Source organism: Pipra filicauda, unplaced genomic scaffold, assembly GCF_003945595.2.
Source record: "Pipra filicauda isolate LSUMZ 115617 unplaced genomic scaffold, ASM394559v2 scaffold104_size2351352_pilon, whole genome shotgun sequence".
Lineage (NCBI taxonomy): Eukaryota > Metazoa > Chordata > Aves > Passeriformes > Pipridae > Pipra > Pipra filicauda.
The window spans coordinates 640,814-661,351 of record NW_024103485.1 but is presented as its reverse complement, the minus strand read 5'-3'; the positions used below and the strand labels follow the sequence as shown (position 1 = coordinate 661,351).

At 39.5% G+C, this 20,538-nt stretch overlaps 1 protein-coding gene across 9 annotated transcripts in view; it reads left to right on the top strand.

Moving 5' to 3' along the window:
- The window catches only part of EPS8 (epidermal growth factor receptor pathway substrate 8), a 137,774-nt gene that overhangs the window by 59,353 nt on the left and 57,883 nt on the right, over positions 1-20,538 (top strand). Inside the window, exon 3 of one of the 9 annotated variants that reach the window (XM_039379378.1) lies at positions 11,285-11,403. The exons of 7 other annotated variants lie outside the window; for them this stretch is intronic. The gene's annotated coding sequence lies outside the window, so the exon portion shown is untranslated. Of the gene's footprint in view, positions 1-1,329; positions 1,405-11,284; positions 11,404-20,538 lie in introns of those variants that run through there. One more of the 9 variants, XM_039379381.1, reaches the window with a different exon arrangement.

The following is a 20,538-nucleotide window of genomic DNA, read 5'->3' as shown; positions in this document are numbered from 1 at the left end:
TAAAGGCAAGCCCCCCTGCCACCCTTCCTCCATTCCTTTTCTTTTGTGAGTTGGTTGGTTGGGTTGGTTGTTTGGTTTTGGTTTTGGTAGTTTGATGTTTTTGAGATTGTTCATTCTGTAGCTTCCTTGGCTTGCAAGAAGGGATTGTTGGGGTGACTGGGTGGGCTCAAATAGTTGTTCTTTGAACTCCTGCATCTTCTTTTAAGTTCCAAGACTTAAATGTTTTTAATGAAATTGGCTTTGTCTCCAAAACGTGAATTCAGTACTTAAAATCAAATAGTTGTGTTTTTAAAGACTCTTTTCTCATCTATTTTGACCTTCTCCCACCACCAAGGTCATTCAGCTGTACTACAGAGAGGAAGTGTGGAAGGAAAAATGTTTTCAGTTTGCCAGGAATGGCTACAAACACAAGGGATTTTGAGCAGTGGGTCATGCTAAGCACTGTGATTTGTTAACGTACCTGGAATCCGTTCAGAATGTTCTTGTTGCTGCTTTTGCTGGTGGAGAAGCAGTTATTCAGTTTTCCAGTATGGTCAAAGTGTGAACTGCAAAATTTGTTCCTCTCTTTTGGGCATACCTTCTGATGTGGACTGCTTTCAACACTGTCCAGGGTGACCATTTTCAAGCTTGTTAGCTTAAGAGGGTTTGTTTCTGTATGTGGGAACCATGACAAACCATATGTAGAATGGTCAAGCTGTTAAATAATGTACAGCCTGTTGCACTTGGCATAGCTCCTTGTTGTAGCCTCAATGTCCAAGGAGACAAAGCCAAACTTATTGGGGTGCTACAGTTCTTATTTAAATATGTGTATCTGTGTATATGCATATATGAATGATGCTAATCCCAAGCAGTTATATTAATTTACAGTTTGACAGATTGTCTGTGTTAGACAGTAGATGTTCATTCTCTGCTCTGTGCTCGAGGACGGAGCTCGTTGTAACTCAATCGCTTTTCTCCCCGCGGCCCCGCGGTGAGGCCTCGGCTAAGGGGGTGTACAAACAGCTGCAGCAAGGCTGTCATGTGTATGGATGTGTCTTCATGCAGTGAGATCTCTGGGTCACCAGGTGTCCGGGTTTCAGCTGGGATAGAGCTCATTTTCCTCCTAGGAGCCGTGACAGTGCCGTGTTTTGGATTTAGGTCGAGAATGATGTTGATAACACGCTGGTGTTTGGGCTGTTGCTAAGTAGCACTCACCCTGACTCAAGGACTTTTCAGTGTCTTGTGCTCTGCCAGTGAGGAGAGGCACAAGAAGCCTCTCCTTCTTGTGGCCAGGACAGCTGACCCAAGCTGGCCAAAGGGATATTCCATACAATAGAACGTCATGCCCGGGATATAAACTGGGGGGAGTTGGCTGGGAGGTGCCAATGGCTGCGCCAGGACGGGCTGAGCATCTGTCAGCAGTTGGTGAGCAATTGCATTGTGCATCACTTGTCTTCCTTGAGTTTCATTTCTCTGTCTCTCTCCTTTTCATCACAATATTTATTTTTCTTATTGTTGTTATTAGTAGCAGTAGTACGATATTGTACTTTGTTTTGATTATTAAACTGTTCTTATCTCAATCCATGAGTCTTACTTTTTTTTTCTGATTGTCCTCCCCATCCCACCAGGGGCAGGGAGGAAGGGAGGGAGCAGTTCTGTGGTACTTAGTTGCTGGCTGGAGTTAAACCATGACACCAGGGACCATGGAAGCTGCACTAAATGGGTTTTAAGGAACCATGTGTTAAGCTGTGCTTCCTTCCTCCAGAGAAATGCTCTGTTGACTTTCACCCACAGTGCTCCCCTCACCATGCTATCCACCTTCCTCCTGTGGGTTCTGGCAGCTATCTATCCTTGATATGATGCCTCCTCCTTTCCCTGGTTGTCTCAACACCAGGTTTCTTAAAATGCTGCTGAACTGAGTCACAGGTTGGCAGCTGTGCTCTTGCAAAGACCTTTACTTCTGTTCTTAATGCTATTCAGATGTAACAGGACATAAGCAGAGGGCCAAAATGGGAGAGTTTATTTTACTTGTGGTCGGGAGCAGCTTATCGATCACTTGATGAGTTTCTGGTGGCTTGAGGAGTCACTGTGATTATTGTACATGATTCATAGATCATATCTCTGTCTAAGTTAGTCTTATTTTCATCAGGAAGTTGGCACTAGATGACCTCCAGAGATCTCTCCCAACCTAAATTACTCTGCAATTTATACAGTGATTTAAACATAGTACAGATAAGGAGCAGACACTGCAGTAAAAGAAGGGTTGAGCACAGCTCACAATTTGGAAACAATAGGTGATTCATAGGCTAAAAGATAGAGGAGAGTTAAGCATGTATCTCTCCTTTGCATCTCAATATATTTGCATAGACTGGTATTCAAATGATCTTGATAAGCCACTATTTAGTTGATAGGTCATAGAAATAAAGGTCTGGTGTATACTTATTATGAATGTTGTTTAAAATTCTTATTCTTAACTCTCCTTAAAAGTATCCACAAAAGGTTTACTACTAGGGCTACACAAGTAGTATGTGTGTGGCAGGGGAATCAGCTTATAAAAGGAGTTACTTTTAGCTTTTTTCACCTTTGATAGGTCATAAGCACACTTTTATTCATTTATGCCCATTTAAAAATAACTCAGTAACAACAGGGTGTTGTCCCCCAGCCAAACTTTGTCCACCAGAATAAAACTTTCTACAATAATAAATTGTATTAGTGATATATTTGTGTATATTCATTTTGCAGCTGACTTGTTATGTTACTGAATCACTGAACCTCCATTCCTCCTATAACTAAGCATTTGTTTTGCTAGTGCTGATGTTCACAAACTATAAACACCAGTGCTTGGCTATAACGGTATGTGCCCTTCTAATATGTTTATGCTACAAATGGTGATTTGTGCTCCAGTGTACATTGACTACTAGTGCATAATGGGGCATTTTTTTCCTTGAAGTAGAAGGATCATCATATGCTTTTGGAACTTGAACGATAAATACCGGTCTTAAATGGTGCCAATACCTTCTTGGGAGTCTGATCAACACAGGGATTAGTGTGTGTTTTATACCTTGTGATATTCAATCTTAGTTCCCTGAAGTTACCTTTATTTTCAAGAGGCAGGTAGTGAAAATTGTGGAGGTACCTCGAATGACATCTAGTCCAAGCCATAGACTATAACCACCAGTTTTGGATTCCCTTGTCACAGGGAATTGTGGCATATAGGTCCTTCTGCACTATGGGGTGCACCCTTCAGCTGTGGCCAAGCCAAATCATGTCAATTCTGCTTTTTTTGGAACCTATCCCCACTTTTTAAACAGATATATGTACCCTCTGTCATTTTTACACTCATGAAGTCTGTCCCATGGTGTTATTTAAGGGTGGGTATGTCTGCTTACTCACCTTATAGCTCTTCCTGAGTGCTGGTGGTTGCACTGTAAAAATAGAAACCAGTGATTTATGTTCATTCTTGGTAATAAATGACCTTGGGACCTAGTCTGTTAAGACTTAAACTGTAAATAATTAAGCTTTACCTCTGCAGAACCCTCACTCAACCCAGACTGTTTCTAGCTGTAATTTTATAACAGTTAACTTCTAACTCCTTTCCTGGAGACTGGGGTCATGTAAAGTGATAAAAAAAAAAAATTAAAAGCCATGCACACTTTTTTAATGTACATGATGCAGTAAGTGCTGTGCACAGTCAAAACCCCAAAAGCTGATATAACTGCAGAACAGCCATGTGTTAGTTCCAACTTGGCCCACCAAGTTGGTGCAGGCAGGTGCAGGCAGCTGCAGGCTCTCAAGATCATTGGTTCTCTATTTATCTTGAAAGTCTGTCAAAACTATAAGTTTTGTGCTTGACTAGTCTGATATGTTTTCACTTCGTATCCAGAGAAAAGGGGGTGCCAGGGAAACATGGAAGGATGCAATATTCCAGTATTAGCTGATGAAGTAGAGGATTGTAAATTTCTGAAAAGATTAAATATCCTTTTTATTTATTTGTTTATTTATTTATTTATTAAGTTTGGACAGTGCCAATCATCTCTCATGGTCTAGGTTTTTCTAGTGCTAATTAATATTTTGGGCATTCTGGGTAGACTGATCTGTGAACAGCAATGCTCAAATTACACTGTGAGATTTAATCCTGTGAGCATATTGTGGTGAAATAAATTATTGACCAAGGCATTTGGAAGCAAGTGTTAAAGATGACAAAAGTGTCCAGCTGAATACACTACTGCACACACAAGTATTATGTCACGTTTTTCTTCTGAGAACTGTCTAGGTGCATGTGATTGCCTTGATTTTCAGGAAATAGGAATATTTTTCAAAATCAGTATTTAAAAGAGACTAATGGAAGCTGGGCAGTTGACTGCTCTGTGATTCCTTCAACCCCTTCCCCTAAAACTCCCTGAAACAGAGGAGGAAAAAAAAAAAGGAAAACTGTAGCTTTCATTTGGAGAGAGGATGGTTTGCATCTAATGATGCTCTTCTCTCTTATCTGTTACTCTTGCAAATCCTCTGGACTTCTTTTTCTGGTTTTGTAATTTGATTTTAAGTATTGACCTGTTGATCCAAGTGTTTCTTCTATTAGCAATCACTTTTCAATGTCTGTTTTCTATGTTCAACAAGATGGGGATTAAAATTTAACAGGGATTGAAAAAAAAAAAGGAAATGCAAACTAAAATGGAAGAAAGGTTTTCTTCTTAGCCTTATTTGTATGTTTGGGAGAGAACACCACAGCTGACTTGACCTCTGTGGGATGTGGACAGTATGCAAAAATATATTGTATTGTAGAGATAGAGTTAGTTCTCTCTAGATAATTCAAAAATACACAAAAAAATCATTATGCTGCTTACAATTTCCGTTGTTACTCTTGCGGCTTGAAATGTATCCCAGATTCCTCAAGGGTTGTGCAGCCTTTTTTTCTTCCATAAATCTGGAGCTGTGGATGTTTCCTCCCCGCTCTGCTGCGCTTTACTCTTGGGGAAGGGGGCCAGGGGAGTCCAAAAGCCATTTCTGAGTAATGAACCATCTCGTGTTCAGGCCAACAACGTGAGTCAGAAGTGAGAGATACCTTCCGTTCCTTGCCTCCACTTGGACAGGTTTGGAAGTCTCTGGGAAAGCATTTGTGGTCAGTCTGGTGTTAGTTTTTATACCGCCTACGGTTAGTTTTCTTCATCACATGTATTATCCTCTTGGATAATATCCCCTTGGAGTACACTAAAAATACGAGCAAGAGAGGAACATTAGATAAGAACAACCTAATATTAGGGAAGTGCAAATTACATGACAGCACAGTTCACATATTTCCATTTCAGGAGCAATCCAAAAGAGGATGCTGCGCAATGTATGCCCGAAATTTTGGAGGAGAGCCATTGCTGCCACCGGTTTTGTGTGACCAGAGTACTTTGATCACTTTGAGCACTTGCCAGAGCATCTGATCACGTGTGTTAGGGCTGCAGTGCCACTTCTGCTCGTGATTAAAAGGAAAGTGGATGTTTAGCATCTCTTGAGCTTCTGGATTGCACCAAGCCTGAGCAGGAGAGGGAAGTCACACTGTTGCTGGTGCAGGTGTGAAGGGAGGTGGTTGTAGAATCTGGCAAAGTGGTGCCTGAGCTTCTGGCTGATGTGAAGCTGTTCAGTGCCAGGGAGGGGAAACCCCTGAGCACAATGAGAAGTAGCCATCTGCTAAGCAATGCTAGAACTTGGCAGGAGTGAACTGCACAGGAGCCCCTCGTGCTCGCCAATCGATTGGGCAGCAGGGAAAGATGTTAGGACATCTGTTGGGATTTCCCTGTTTGTAGGATGTTGGATCCTTTCCCTTACAAAAATCTATGATTTCCTAATAAATTCCTTGCAGAAGCATACAAATATTCTGGGGACTTTTAGAAAAAGAGCTCTACGTGCCTTCACTGGAGAAAGAGGCAGTGAGGGAGACAGGGGCAACAGGGCTTGACCTTGCAGAAACAGTAAGGGATTTTGAAACTACTGGCCACAAGTGCCCTTTTTTGAATTTAAAACTGTGTGGGCTTTCCCCCCATCCCTAGATAATAAGCTGTCAGTATTTTCTCCGAATCAGAGTACATTTTGTCAAGTCTCAAAGTCTTTCCTTTAGCCAGGTGAGAGAATCAAACCGAGGGCCCCTCCTAAAGTACAAGATGAACTCCTGAGTGACAGGGTTACTGTGCAAGCGTGGCAGGACGGAAAGGGCAGTGTGGTTGTGCTCTCAGCACCATGTTTCTGCTGAAGAAATCTCAGATCTCATCTGCATTTTTTTTTCATTGGGTGTAAGATTTTCAAGAGGTGCTGCTCCAGCAGTGAAACTGGAAAGCTTGTGACAAGGGGGTGGTCTTGTAGCTGGAAAAGGGCTGAATCCAGTGACCTTCTCCCTTTCTAATTTCTGTAATCCTTAACCTCCCTAATCTGATTAGAGCTGTGATCTTATTCTATATTTCTAACTTTGTTTGGAGGAAATGGATGTGCATATCTCCCGTTAACATCACCCGAGAGCCTGGCACTGGCTGAGATGTACATATGCCTGGAAGAACTGAGTAACAAAGTTGAATAACGGCAAAGGAAGCAAGCTTTTTGGGTACAGAGTTTACCTAAATGTCACCTTCAGTGCTCTGGACTGCAGCTGTGCTGTTTTCCCTTCAACAAACAGCACAAAGGTAGTGGGCTTGGCCAGCCTGACTAGCTATTAATTGTGCTGACACCTTTGGCAAGGAGTACTGACCTTGTTGTGCATGAGCAGCAAAGGATTTGGTGACCTCTGTGTTCCCACCAGGCAACGCAACATCCCAGTTAATGGCTTTGCTCCCACCAGCCTTCCTCTGTGCCTGATGAGGGAAACAGCCACGGCATCCCCAGAGTGGGTGATGTGGTTGGCCCACAGGGTCACTCCTGGAGGAGGTGGCTCAGTGCAATCCAGAGCCAGGCCCACACACAGGAGGTGAAGGATAAAGAACCTCTCTGCCTTGGAAGAGGTTTTTACAAACCATCACCAGCTGTCACTTGGGTATTTACCAAAACAGCTGTGTAGGGCTGAATGGTGATCTGAGCATGATACAGGGCAGTTTGCTGCTGAAATACCAGCTTGAGCTGTGACTGAAGGTCTGTCCTCACCCATGTCCTCACTGAGAGTGGACAGCTGAAACCCTGGGACCATTTTGCTGTAGGGTGGGCAATGGGTATGTGGACTGGGGAGGCTCGTCTCACTCAAGGACTTGGCTGCATCTCTCTGCTTGCTTTTGAAAACAGGACAAAATGTGGTGTTTGAGACCAGGCCAGAGGCAGTTAGGTGACATCAGACAGGTGCTGCTGTTGCACTGCCATCTGACAGACAGCATCCATCTGCAGACTGCAGCAGCAGTAGATGTGGCTCCTCTGATGCAAAATCCATGCTGGCCCGTGATGCCGACTGCAGTCTGTGGAGGTTTCCCATTGTATACTGACCTCTTTTTGCAATAAAACTGGGTTAACACATTGGTGAAGTGGCATATGAATAGCTGGTGATGGGTAAAGGCAAGCTGGGAGAGAACAGAAGGTTTTAAAAGCTGTTCAGAGCCTAAGAAAGTGGCTGAGGACCATGAGGCCTCTGCTCAGCAGGGGTTTTGCTAACTACCAGTTTGTTTGTAGGCAGCCTCAGGAGGGCTACGTCCTTAGTTTGTAGGGAAAATTTTTAGACTGTGACTCAAGTGTGGGTAGTCTGGGAGCTATCTAAGTTGTTTGTTGATGGGCAAAGGTGAGGCATCTGGCAGTCTTTCTACTGTCCTAGTAAAACGCCTTATCCCTGTGCTAAATTTTTTTTGGGCCATAACCTCAATCCCTGCAAGGTGCAACTTGCTCTTTTACCCTGGATTTCAGACTGACACCTACAAAGAAGTTGAGGTTTTTGTTACCTTTTTGCATTCTTGTAAAGGCAGAAAGAGGGCATAGCCAATTAGAGCAGTAATTGCCATTTCCCTTAAACCTATCTGTGAATGAGCTTTCAGAAAGCTTAATGCAACAGACAGGCAACATAAATTACCATATCCATTCACAAAAAAAAAAATAAAATCCTACCTCTAATTATTTTGGTCTCTCTGTTGGGAAAGGCAATATTTACAATTGTCATTGTTAATTTTCTCAGTTGTCATCCAACTCAATCAGACAGGAGATGAAGGACAGTCACATCCTCAGTGTGGATGGCAAGCTCAGCCCCCATCTTAAAGACTTTGGACAATGTCAGGAACTATTTTTGAGTCTACAGCTGAATTATTTCTCCGCTAATAACTTTCTTTTTTTCCCCCAGAAAGTCTGCTTTAGGTGTGCATGAAAAAAAGGAAAAGGAGGAGAAAAACATAAGGCTGAATTAAACAATATGAGGAAAGAGAAGAGGTTATACAAAGTTCAAGAAGCAAAGGGATATGGTTTAGAAAAACACTGAGATAATGAAAGATAATATATAGATGAAGTAACTGTAATATTGTTCCCCCTGAAACTTGCCTTGTGGGCTCCTGTGGGAAAATAGAAGTTGACGTGTGCTTACTTTGGATTGCCTGTCTGGAAAAACACATGAGATGATACAACATCCTTGTAGGCCTGTTGATGTGAGTGATAAGTTATAAAAGAGAGAGGAGGGAGCAGTAAGCCAACTATTCTTGATCAGACAAGACTGAGGAATAGGATATTTTTACAAGCCCAGTTTAACACTGGTTTGTCGCGTGTTGCTGTTACCTTTTCCTTTTTTTGACTTTTTCTGAAATTAAGAACCTAATGTGTTTTTTGGGTATGCCGTGGATAGAAGCAGTATTATAGGCGTTTAAATTGAACAAGGGTTTAAATTATTTGTTGACAAAAACTTTTTCAGAGTAAGGCTAATGAGACCCTGGATTTCCCCAGGTTTTTAGCCTCTCTCACCAAAGGCCCAAGGAAGAGGTTAGAAAGTACTGCCTTTTGGGAAATACCTTGTCACAGTTGCTGCTGGCTTAAGGATGTGAGATGACTTCTTTTCTTTTCAGCCCCATTTCTGTGATTGTTTGGGAAACTTCTCTAGAAAGTTGCCAGTGAGTTTTGGGGAAGCACATACACACAGATAATTGATATGATCTGAATAACTTCCCAATAATTTTGTCCAGGGTCTTTTTTACTCTGGGTCTGCCACAGACCTGCCTAGGTTAGGCAGGAAGCATATTGCTTAGAGTCCTGCATGAAAGCACAGGTATCTAAATATTTATGTCAGTATGTTTCTTATTTCTTTATATGTCTAAAACATGAATATACTTTAGCCTCCTTTATAATTTTTAAATAGAGTTGAGTTCAAAACTATGCGTGCTTAACACTTGAAACATTGTATGAAAATATCTGAAAGCTCTTTTTCATAAAACGTCTTCTTTAAAAGCTTTGGTTTTATTCTTTAGTCTAATTTTTCTCTTCTAGTTGCTTCTCACAGTAACATAAAGGCAGATGAAATGGAAACAAGTAGTAAGTACTGGGAATGGCAAATAGAAAAAGGATAAGTAGAGAAAAAGAATTCTGCTTTTCATGGGATTTTAGAAGTCTGGGTGCTTGCTAGAAGTGCTGGCTCTCATCCAATGTGCTTTTATTGGCATATATGAACAAATTATCCAGGGCACAGCTATTTTTCTTACTGTAGTAAAAACAGGGAAGCTGAATAGAGGCTTTGTGTAGGACAAATATTTTTCCTTTGAAACAGAGTACGAGTTTAAAGTTTATCTAGTGTGCCTTCTGGAAAAGGGAAAAATACACTTCTCAATCTCAGCAAATAGAGCTGAGCTCTATAAACAGAATTTAATCACTGGTGCAGTTTTATAACATTTCTTAGTTGCCTAACAATATGGGAGAAAGCTCTGTTTATACAGGACTTTGTCCCTCAAAAATTTTCTGTGGATGCCCCTTCTGTAGCATCTTTTGCAGGGCTCTAACATTTTCTAGCCATATGGGTGTAACCAGGAGAATAAGGCCATTGTGAAAGATAGTTTTTAAGACAACATTCTTCAAGGGCTGTCTCCATGGGTAATTCTTCTTATTCCAGTTGAAGTAGCTCACTTCATTACAGTATCATTGCTGTTCAGAGTTGAGCAGCCCTTGAAGTCTGACAGTTCTGTTCAGCATCATGTATTAGAAGTATCTCCAGTGACTATCATTTGTGCAAGATCCCCATGAAGTAGTGACTCAAATTGAAAGATAAAGGCCTAATTATTTATTCTTAGGTCAGTAGGAGGGTAACCATATCTTTGAAAAAAAGATTTTAGGTGAGTATTTCTTATGTTAAGATCACTAGAATCACCTCTAGAACAATTCTTGAAGGGCTTGGAATTGAATGGTGCAGTCAGATTTCCCAGCCTCATCTGTCACTCCTCCAACCAGGAAAAGATCAAAAAGCATTACCTCATATGGCCTCTTAGCTCCTTTCCTTTCTCCTTTTCACCTTCCCACCCACACTTATTTCACACACACTTATTTCTGGGAGAAGAACCAGTTGAAGAACAGTAAATCCACATTCTGAAAGATTTTGGAAAGTTATCTGCCTTCAAAACCTGTTGGAGCTTTACAAGAAAAGAGCTCCTCTGAGGTTTCCTGAGAGCAGGGTATCCTGGGCTCCTGCCCCAGACTGAGGTTTCCATTGGGAAACTATCTGACACCAGTTTAAAGAAAATTTTACGTTGAAAATGCCTCAGCAAGTGGTTTCAGTTGAATGAATGAGCAAATTGCAATAAAGTACCTGGTTTTAGCATTTCAGAATCCCTTTCTAGTGATAGTTTGTTAAATTTGTCTTGGTAACCAGCAATGACAAATTCCTGGGCAAAATTTTTTTGTGATATGTGAAAATCCAAACTCCGTGATTAGAGGAAATTGGAGCCAAAACCATTTTGCACTGATTACAATTTATCTTTTATAAAAGTTTCTAATTTTGTCATCTTTAATCACTGGATGTTTGCTGGAAACCTAGTATGTGATTATAAAGGCCTTAAAATTTAAAAAAGTGTAAATGCTTCTGAAAGTCAAGCCTGTAAACTTGCCAAGCCTGGGCATTCACATCAGAGACTGCTTTTGGAAATGTGAACTTGTTAATAGATTTGGGGGGGGGGGGAATCACATTTATGCATTTGATCAGGTAACTTAAAACAAAACATCAAAAATTTGACATTAGCTAAATATATGATTTCATCATGGTAATGCATGTAGAGGAAGGGCTTGGCCCAGATTAGTGGATGAGAAGATTGTATCCGTACAGAGAAACATAAATAATTGAAACTACAAAATCAGAGACATGAAATGCCAAAAGCTTAAATCTATTTTCTTCCCACAGATCGTGGAATCTGTTATTTTTTCAGTCTGTTTTCTTCCACGAAACAAGTGCTGAGTTACCTAAGTGCACTGTAAATACTGCAGCAGGGTGTGACTTCAGTCAGCTGTGACCTCAGTTCAGTAAGTTCTTTTACATTTGACTCACTTTGTGCTGAATAATTGTAGCCTCAATGTGGAATAATCAGTTATGCTTAGATGTTTAAGATAGTGCCTTTTGTTTACTCGCTGGATTGCCATATATTCTTTTTGGGTTATGGGCTCGTTAGTGCAAACAAAAATTGATGCCCAGGATTTTTTTCATGATGCAAACGAGCATCTCCAGCTGATGCTTGGATGCAGGTGAGTTATTGTGTGTCTCAAAGTGCTGAGAACTGCGTAGACTCTGGTCAAGGTCACGCATCCCACTGCAGTCATGTGCCTGTTTTTAACCTCAGGTGGGGGGGAAGTTGTCCTTGAAGTTTATTGCTTCAAATTCATGGTTCAGAAGGAAGAATCATCAGGGAAATTCTGTTTGATATTAGAGTAACTGGCTATTTGACTTCACACTACTGTACAAGCAAACGTGTCACGCAGGTCTTCTCATATCTCTACGTTACTCCACTCTGCTGTGGAGCAGGAAATGATTTTGGATTACTTGATTGGTGTCAAGGAGGTATTTCAAGAAGAAGGGAGAAAAAGAAAAAGAAATGTTCCCCTGAAAAACATTTTTTTCCAGTGCATATTTTTTTATGACAATGAAATAATGGTATTTTTTTGACAATATTAAATTGAGCATCTCAGTTCACTTGGCAGCACTGAGTGATTGGTGTTCTGGGTTCTTTCTCTGTAAAAGGGTTTGTAAAAGTCTGCTGGTGCTAGATCTTAAAATAGCTTATAGTGCAACTTATTCTCCAATTTTATTTAAAGTATAATTTGTTTTCTTCTGTCTTTTCTCTCTTCTGTCTTATTTTCAGAGTCTCTATGGTAATTAATTAAGAGGCAGTAATCTGGATGGCAACTTAGATACCAACCTTCACGAGCAGCATTTTCCCCCATAGATTAAACACAAACTATTTTTTTGTAGGTCTCAGAGTTTGAAAGAAATAAGATCCCTGTAGCACAGGGTAAATTTTGAACAAAACATACAGTTTTCTGTTGCATATATCTATGAACCAGCTTCAGAGTCAAACCTCTGTGCTGAATTAGGGCATGGGTTTGACTCACAGGTATTGGCATTGTTGCTGCTATTCACTACAGCTTCATAACTACATGGCTTTGAGGACAAATTCTACTTCTCATGTGTTTTATGTGTGTATGACAAGTGAAAACCTGGTCCCTTTTAGGAGACATGCTGGCTAGATTTGGAATTAATTCAAATACTCTCCAGGAATCATGTATTAATGTAATACTTTCATATATATATATGATGTTGCAATTACATTGAAAATATTAGGGCAATATTTTAAATTACTTCTGAAAATATAAACACTTTGCCAACTTTTTGTGCATTAAAAACTTGTCTAATCACCAAAACTTGTGATGGTGGTGTTTGTTTTAAATCATGTTACCTAAAGCCTTGAGCTTTTGCATATCAGCCTTGTGAAGCCTTGTTTGCACATTGTTTGATTTAGTCCTTCCCTAGGGAAGTTTGAAGAGTTAGTTAGCATTACTAGAGTATGTGCTCGTTTGTTAAGTTTTAAAAGTTTTAGGTTTTCTATTGAGATCTCCTGTGAGCTTATCTTTCAGCTCAGCATTGCTAACTTGCTGTGGCCTGATCAGTAACATTTCACTCTTAAGTATTTGTTCACCTTCATTTTTTGTTTTCACTGAACTGCATGGAAACTGCCTTGTTAATGTTTTTTTGGTTTTGTTTTTGTTTTTTTTTTTTTTTCACCATATAGAAAATTTGAATCTTGCAGTAAGATAAAGAGCAGGAACCCTTCCCACAGTATATTTTGAGGCCTTTCAGATATATCTGAATTTGCATTCAGAGCACTTTATTGGTGAAAGATGAAGGTTAAATTAACAATGCTGTGTCATCAAAGAATGCCATCAATGGGTGGCCCACAGTGGTATGAAGCTTGGCTGTTTAAGGTGATTGGGAAGCCAGAGGATGTTGCTTCTACTTAACTTTTTTTGAGTTGTTTAATTTAAGATTGTAACCTATTACTGACATTGAAATTTGTTCTTCTTCAGAACTAGTTGATGGACTTTAATAGAAATGTGCCTTTGTTCTGATTTATTCTTTGTGCTGCCACATTAAGCATAGGTGTCAGCTGTGTGAGGCATTTGTGTATGGCTCTTTTTTTTTTTTAATAGGGGTAGAGTTGAAGTTTGAGTAGGGAGCAATAAGAAAGACTTGCAATGGGAGTCATCTCTTGGCCATGTCTGAGCCCACAGTAACTGCAATGTGTGTGTGTGTCTGGCTACAAGGTCTGCAAAACCAAAACTGAGGAAAGCAAATTTGTGAAATCAAGAATTAGATCTTGCCACAATTCTATCAAACTAAATTAGAGAGGCAATTCGAGCATCTTGTCCTTTTTTTTCTCCTCCTCCTCCATGTTAATTTTAATGGTATGGTTAGAGTATGTCATTATATAGTTTCAGTTCAGCTTTTGTTATGAACTCTACCACACCAGTTTTAATAGTGTCACTGTGTCATGACACAGCTATTAACTTGCAAATAAATGTGGATAGGTGGTTAATAAGCATGTTTCATTTTTTCAGCTTGCAGCAGCAGTAAGCAGTATTTTAGCTATGTTGGAAGTTCTTTCATTTTTTGACCAGAATGAGAGGAAAACTTTATCTCAACCTAAAGACAGTCTTGTTCATTTTTGTATACTTACAGTTCCTCCACAGTAAGTCTTATCATTTATTGAAATTTTTGCAAGTGATTCAGTGCAAGAAATTTTTGAGAAGTATTTCAGCAGCTACACTCATAGCCTGTTTTCAATGTGAAGGGAAAATTATATCCAAATGTCATTACCTTTTTGACATGTGTTATCTTCAGGATAGCATGATCATATGTCATCTTGGTGGAAGCACCCTTTTCACACTGTTTCTTGCTGAATTTTCTACTGTCTCCTTTAAACATGCACGTTAGTATTATGATATTTTTTCTAAATTTGCATTTCTAAAGTAGAGTTGATGTCTTGTTGGTTGTACACTGCAAACTGACTTTCAAATTGATGTCTGGGGTGCCCTCTTTTGAAATCTAACTATCTTCTCTGAAGTATGAGGTAACAAAATTTAAAAGGAAGTAATGAAAAAAATTCCAAGTGTGTGAAGAAGGGAAATACAACTGTGGTTTCTGTCCTATGTGAGCAGAATTCACCAGTGAGTGGTTCCAAGGCAGTTTGGGTTTGTTTGGTTTTGGTTTTATTAAAAAAAAAAAAAAAAAAGTAAAGCAAACACCAAAACTACCAAAAACCCAAACCAGAACAAGTTTTTGTACATCTCTTTTCAGGTGGAGATATTGAGTGTGTTGTAGTCATGCTGGAGTTCAGATTTCTGAGTAAAAATAGTATCCTTTGCTAGCTTGTATTGTACTTGAGGTAGACTTATCGAAGATACTAATTTTGATGGTACATTATAATCCCTTTTTTCTACTTCCCTTCTACAAATTCCTTCATATGCCATAGACACCTTCCTCTTTTGACTGTTGTGTATGGATGGAGGTTGTTTGGAGTTTTGGCTTGTTTTTTTTTCTTTTCTTTTCTTAGTGTTTTTTTTTCTTTTCTCCTTTCATTTTTTCTTTTAAACAAGAGACTGGTCTTCCAGCTCTGGTGGTACATTCTGCAAGGTCTGCATAATGATCCTGATCTTGGTAATTAATACTCATGTTGCTTTGGATGAGGTATTTAATTCTCTAATTAAAAATAGCAGTGAGTGGTGGCTTCAATGCTTGGCATATTTATTAAAGTTCCTTTGTTGCAATAGGGATTTTAAGTCTTTGAAGCTTTTGTATATGTAAAGCTATTTTGTTTTCTTTCTATACAGTTAATTATAAATCATGGCCCAGACCTGAGTTAAATGAATGGAAATAGGTTGCTATGCCACAATAAGAACCTGTTTTCAAGCAGGGTCTTTATTAGTGTGTCAATAACAAGAGTTAACTCTATGAACACGATCTATGAATTTTATTAATTCAGTTCTTCCTGTTGGTCTTCATATTTCTCTCCTTTCTTAAAATAAAAGATAGCTATCTTAATTGTATTGTTAGAATATTTTCTTAAGAGTGAATCACTGGAAGATATCATAGTAGGAAAAAGAAGACCTAAAGAACATTTTTTATCTTCTTTGTTTTTCTAATAGCAAGCTTTTCTTTTAGCTAACAATTATTGCTCTGAAGACAGTTCTTGCATAAACATATTAAGTCTTCTACTTTGATTGATAATTATGACACCAAATTTTCTTCATAAATAGGAATATTGCTAATGAATTTAACATAGGACGAAGTCTTAACAAAGGACTGAGGAAAAAAATACTAAATTTCAGAAAATGTCAATGAAAATCAAATTTTGGATTTTGGAACTGGACAAAACAGCATTGATCAGCCTGATCTGCTGCACTGCACCATGGAGGTGGAAGTGAAAACACTTACAAATCCCTCCTCCTGGGCAATGCTGTGTGCCTTGTCCTGTGGTGGTGTCCCCTGCCTGCCCAGAGTTGTATTCATTTGTCCGTCACCATCTTTAGTTGCTTGAAATGCTCCTACACCTCTGACCCCTTACACAAACAGGTAAATAACAGTCTGGGTTTAAGTTCAGCTTTCTGTAAGGAGTGAAATTCGGGGAGGAGATGCGGTCACATCCAGTCTTTTCCTCCCCAGTCCCAGGTTTCTTTGGCAGGAACCCCAGTTAGCTGACACTGCATCCACCAGAAGGGTTCTTTGGGGGTGCACTAACATCTAAATGTAGGATTTAACTTAGTGCAGGTTTGTATAAGCTAAAACACAGTGTAATTGGTGCTCGTGGCCATGCTGGACAACTGCTCTGAACCCAGAGAAGACCTCAAAGTTACCAGCATTTTCAAAATTATGTTACTGTGGCTATTTTATTGGCATGTTTGCTTGAAGTCCTGATGCTTGGACACAGGAGTGTATACTGGAGTATATATATTCCTTTCTCAGAAGTCTTCAGCCATCAATCCTCATAAACAAAGAGTGGCTTGAGAGGGGCAAAGGGGACAACAGGCGGTGAATCAGGTCCAAATGTTTGTGTTGAAACTGCACCACTGGTAGGGCCTGGCTTTCAGTTTTCTGTGTGATTTTTGCTGTCATTTTTTTGACCAGCCTTTGGATGCTCCAATCCACTTAATAGAAAACCAAAAACACTGCAATGCAAAGCTGCTGCCGGTTCAACCAGTAGCAGTTTGTCTCTGAGAAATTCTGATTTCAGTGTACTGAGGGTGTAAAACCTCCAGGGAGCATTTCTGAAGTATTACTTAGTTATGCATGCACGTGCATCTCGGTGTTTATCTCAAGGCAAGGTGTTGAACAGCCAGCAGAACTCGTGTGTTTGCTCTTGGTTGTGCTCTGAAGCAAGTCCCGAAGCAGAGGGCAGCAGCAACATTTCATGTGGCTCTTCAGGACGTATTTCTGCCAGGAATTTCCAATTTGTGAAATTTGTGGCTGGAGCAAAAATACAAATAGGAGAGTGATGGGTCAGAACAACAAGGTAGACACAAGGAGATGATATTTAAACACTTAGCATGAATAGGGAAAGTGTGTGTGGGTGAACAGGTTGCTGTTTGAGAAGAAATAGAAAAACAGCAAGTCATGCAGCAAGTTAAGTGGGTTTTGTACATTCTGTAGAACAGCAGTGCTCAGTGCTGGGGGATAGCAATCAGGAGCATTTTAATTGATGCACAGTGAGGTTACAGTGTAGCATGGGCATATCGAACTTTTTTGTTGTTTTTGTTCTTCCATAATATTTTTAAAAGGGAAAGGGTGGAGAGAGAGTGTCCTCATCTGACATTGCTACACTATCAGATCCACTTCAGGAAAGTGTTACCTTGTGGTAGTTCACTGGTGTTTGTTTAGGCTGGAGCTGCACCCTGTGCCTGCAGCTCTGGCTGGGGAAGAATTGTGTTGGGAGCACAATGGCATAACAATGGCTTTTTGCTAACAATGCTTTCTTAATTGGTAAATAATTATCATTCCAGCTGTTATTGGCTTTCCTTTTCCTTCCCCTACATCCTTCTCTCCTTAACCCTTCCTCCTCCATAATTTCTAAAATACCCAGGTCATTATATGGTTTCTCTTTTTGTTTCCATATGATGTTGTCATCTGCCACTTGGGTGGGACTGATGGCTTCAGGATGAGCAGAAAAGAGCACCAGTCTCTGGAATATCTAATTTTCTTAAATGAAATATCTGTACCTTTCTAGAAAAGGTGTGTGTGTGTTTGGGGGTTAAATAAATTGAGGGGGTTTGTTACTGTCAAACTCCTGGGAAATTAAATGGCACGACAGGCGAGTTGTTGATGTGTCAGCCTTTTGCACGTGGATTGCGTTGCTTTCATCAGGTGCCACACTACAAGATGAGGAAGACAAAGAGTATTTTTGCATTTGGACATTTTTTTAAGGATGAATATTTATGACCTATATAATCCTGTTGTACACCGGTATGGTTCTCCCCACGCTTGGGATTAGACGGTCTGCAGACTGCTAAAGAATCAAAGTACGTCTGTCTCAGACATGGTTTGTCTGTTATAAAGGCTGGACCCTTGTCATTTCCATAGCTGTTGACTATCAGTATACTGATATATTCGAAAATAAAGCCGATGGCAGCAGTGGAGTGGATTTATTTTTGTTCAGTCTCTAATCCTGCCAGAAGATAATTTAGTGTTTATTTGTGTTTAGAAATTTCATATTTATAACCATTTTCTTACTGGCTTTAATAACATAATATTTTAATATATTTAGAGATAAACACCTTAATATATGTCTTGTTATGCATTATTATTTTATCTGTTTTCTTATCATTCTTTTCTTCTTGAATTCTTACTTAGTTTTCCCGGTTTTAAATAATTCTCTTTCCGAGTAGGCTTGATTTCTTTGCAGGATCCTGAGACATGACCATTTTTGGCCTTATTCACAAGTAAACTGTTGATACTTCAGACCTGCTTAAAGAGGGGTTGTACAGTTAATTGTGAAGGATGTTTATTTTAAAGGCTAGGACACCAGAGTATGCTGCTGTGAACTGCTGGGCTGAGGTGAAAGAGAAGATTAAAGAGGAAGCGAAGTTTATTAATAGAGGCCTGGATGACAATGGCTTTGCAGTGTGCAGGAGTTGCCTTTTACTACGAGACTGACTGGTTAAAAGAAATGAAAGAGCATTTGAGATGAGAAATACAGCAGAGAAAGTCATACAAGTCAATAATAAACAAAGCACTGCACATTCTGTTACCCTTTTGTGGTTTTTCCCTTTTCTCCATCATGCCCTTAATTAAAAAAAAAAAAAAGAGTTTTCCTAAAATGTATTTTTCTGAAATATTTAGGTTGAAAGATATGAAATTGGCTTATAATTTTAGGGGACTATGAGTAGCTTTCTGATGCTGTTATAAATATATAGACTAATTATAAATAATTATGGTAAACGGTTTGTATTCATATTCAAGAGCTTTCTTGAACAAAGTGACAGAAGCATTGCATAGCCTCTTGAAATTGTCATGTCAGGGTAGTTGTCTTGGCAGTTCAAAAGCATTGGAAAATTGCATGAGGGGCAGGAAATATTGTTGGCTTTGCTCAACTTTCAGATAGCAAGTCGTGTTTTGTTTGCGCATCAGCTAAAACTGACTAAAGCTTTTGTGCTTACTTGGCAGAACAAGCTGCTTGCCTTTTTTTTTTTTTTTAGGAGTAAAAATTTCTGAATTCTGCTTTTCAGTATCGTTTCATTCAAAATACAACTTTGAAGCTGTTTATATTTACTTTTAGTGGTGTTATGTGTTATAGCGGGCAAGTATTTAGTCATCAGATATGTTTTCTTTCCCCGGTGTGAAAATCTGCTCAGCTTCTTTGCTGCTTTAAAACTCAGTGTGTCATTTGGACTTCAAAGGCTCAAGCTTGAAATTCTAATATATTACATTCCTTCTACTTAAAATTTCTGTTTCACCACTTTCATAAAATCAAGTGGAGTACAAATACAAACCAAGTATTTGTCAGATTAAGATGTCAGAGGAGAGGAGTTATTCTGAGTTTTAAACCAAGTTGTTTTTTTTTTTCCCAGATCTCACTTTAAAGCAGATAGTTGCAGAATTTGTTATAAATGGGGCTAGGAAAAAGATTACAAATGATAGATTATGCCAAACAGAATTATTAAATAAGTGTTATCTTAAACAATGTATGCATGGAAAGTAGAGGATATTGGGGATACCGACAAGCAATGGAGATAATTTGTGTAAATGTTTTGGATCTGGTCACTCTTAGGAAGCTAATCCCAGGGTAAACTGTTAAGCAGGGCAGCAGATTGGGCAGCGTTTGCAGATGATACGAATTAATAGCAGATAGGAAGTGTTGAAGAGCTTAATTGGCAGCCTGAGCTGGAGAAGAGCACTGGGAGTAGCCTTGGTCCATGGAGTCACTGAAACAGAACAAGGAGTGCACAGTGACCTGGCAAATTCTGCTGAGAAAATGAATAGTTGTATCCTTTCAAGTCATGGGACAATTTCAGGATGCTTCCCAAAGGTTGTAATCGCTAATGAATCGAGCAACACTCGGATAGTAATTTACTGGAGACAGTTGCTGAGGACTGCACTCTATAAAAAGCAAGTGGGATATGATATATTTGTGGGGAAATGAAAGTAAAATGTAGGGATGTCACTACAGAGGTTTTGCAAGGAGCAATCAAAGATGTAAAACAAAATTAAATAAATATAAAAAAAATATACCAGGCCAAATTACTAAGTATTTAGTGCCCACTAAAGGCAACACCGACCTTCCACATGATTTCACTCGGCATATGGAATACAGCTGGGTTCTGGTTAGTTTTGCTAACTGCATCTGAGGCAGTCAGGTGTTCATCAGGAAGGTATAAAACCCACTGTGTTCTCTCAGTACAGAAGACTGAAAGCAGCTTGTTTGTCTCCTGAAGTGGCAGAACTGTTTAGAGCTGAGAACAGATTTTGATTGGCATTTCGCATGACAGGGGAAAGCAGCAGAATATATGTGGGGGCAAAGTGCAGTAGGTGCTGCTGCTGCTTTGTGGAACAGGAAGAGAACACTGAAAGTGAGGCAGTAAAGTTGACTCAGCAATTCAGAAGATAAGCTGCTTGTA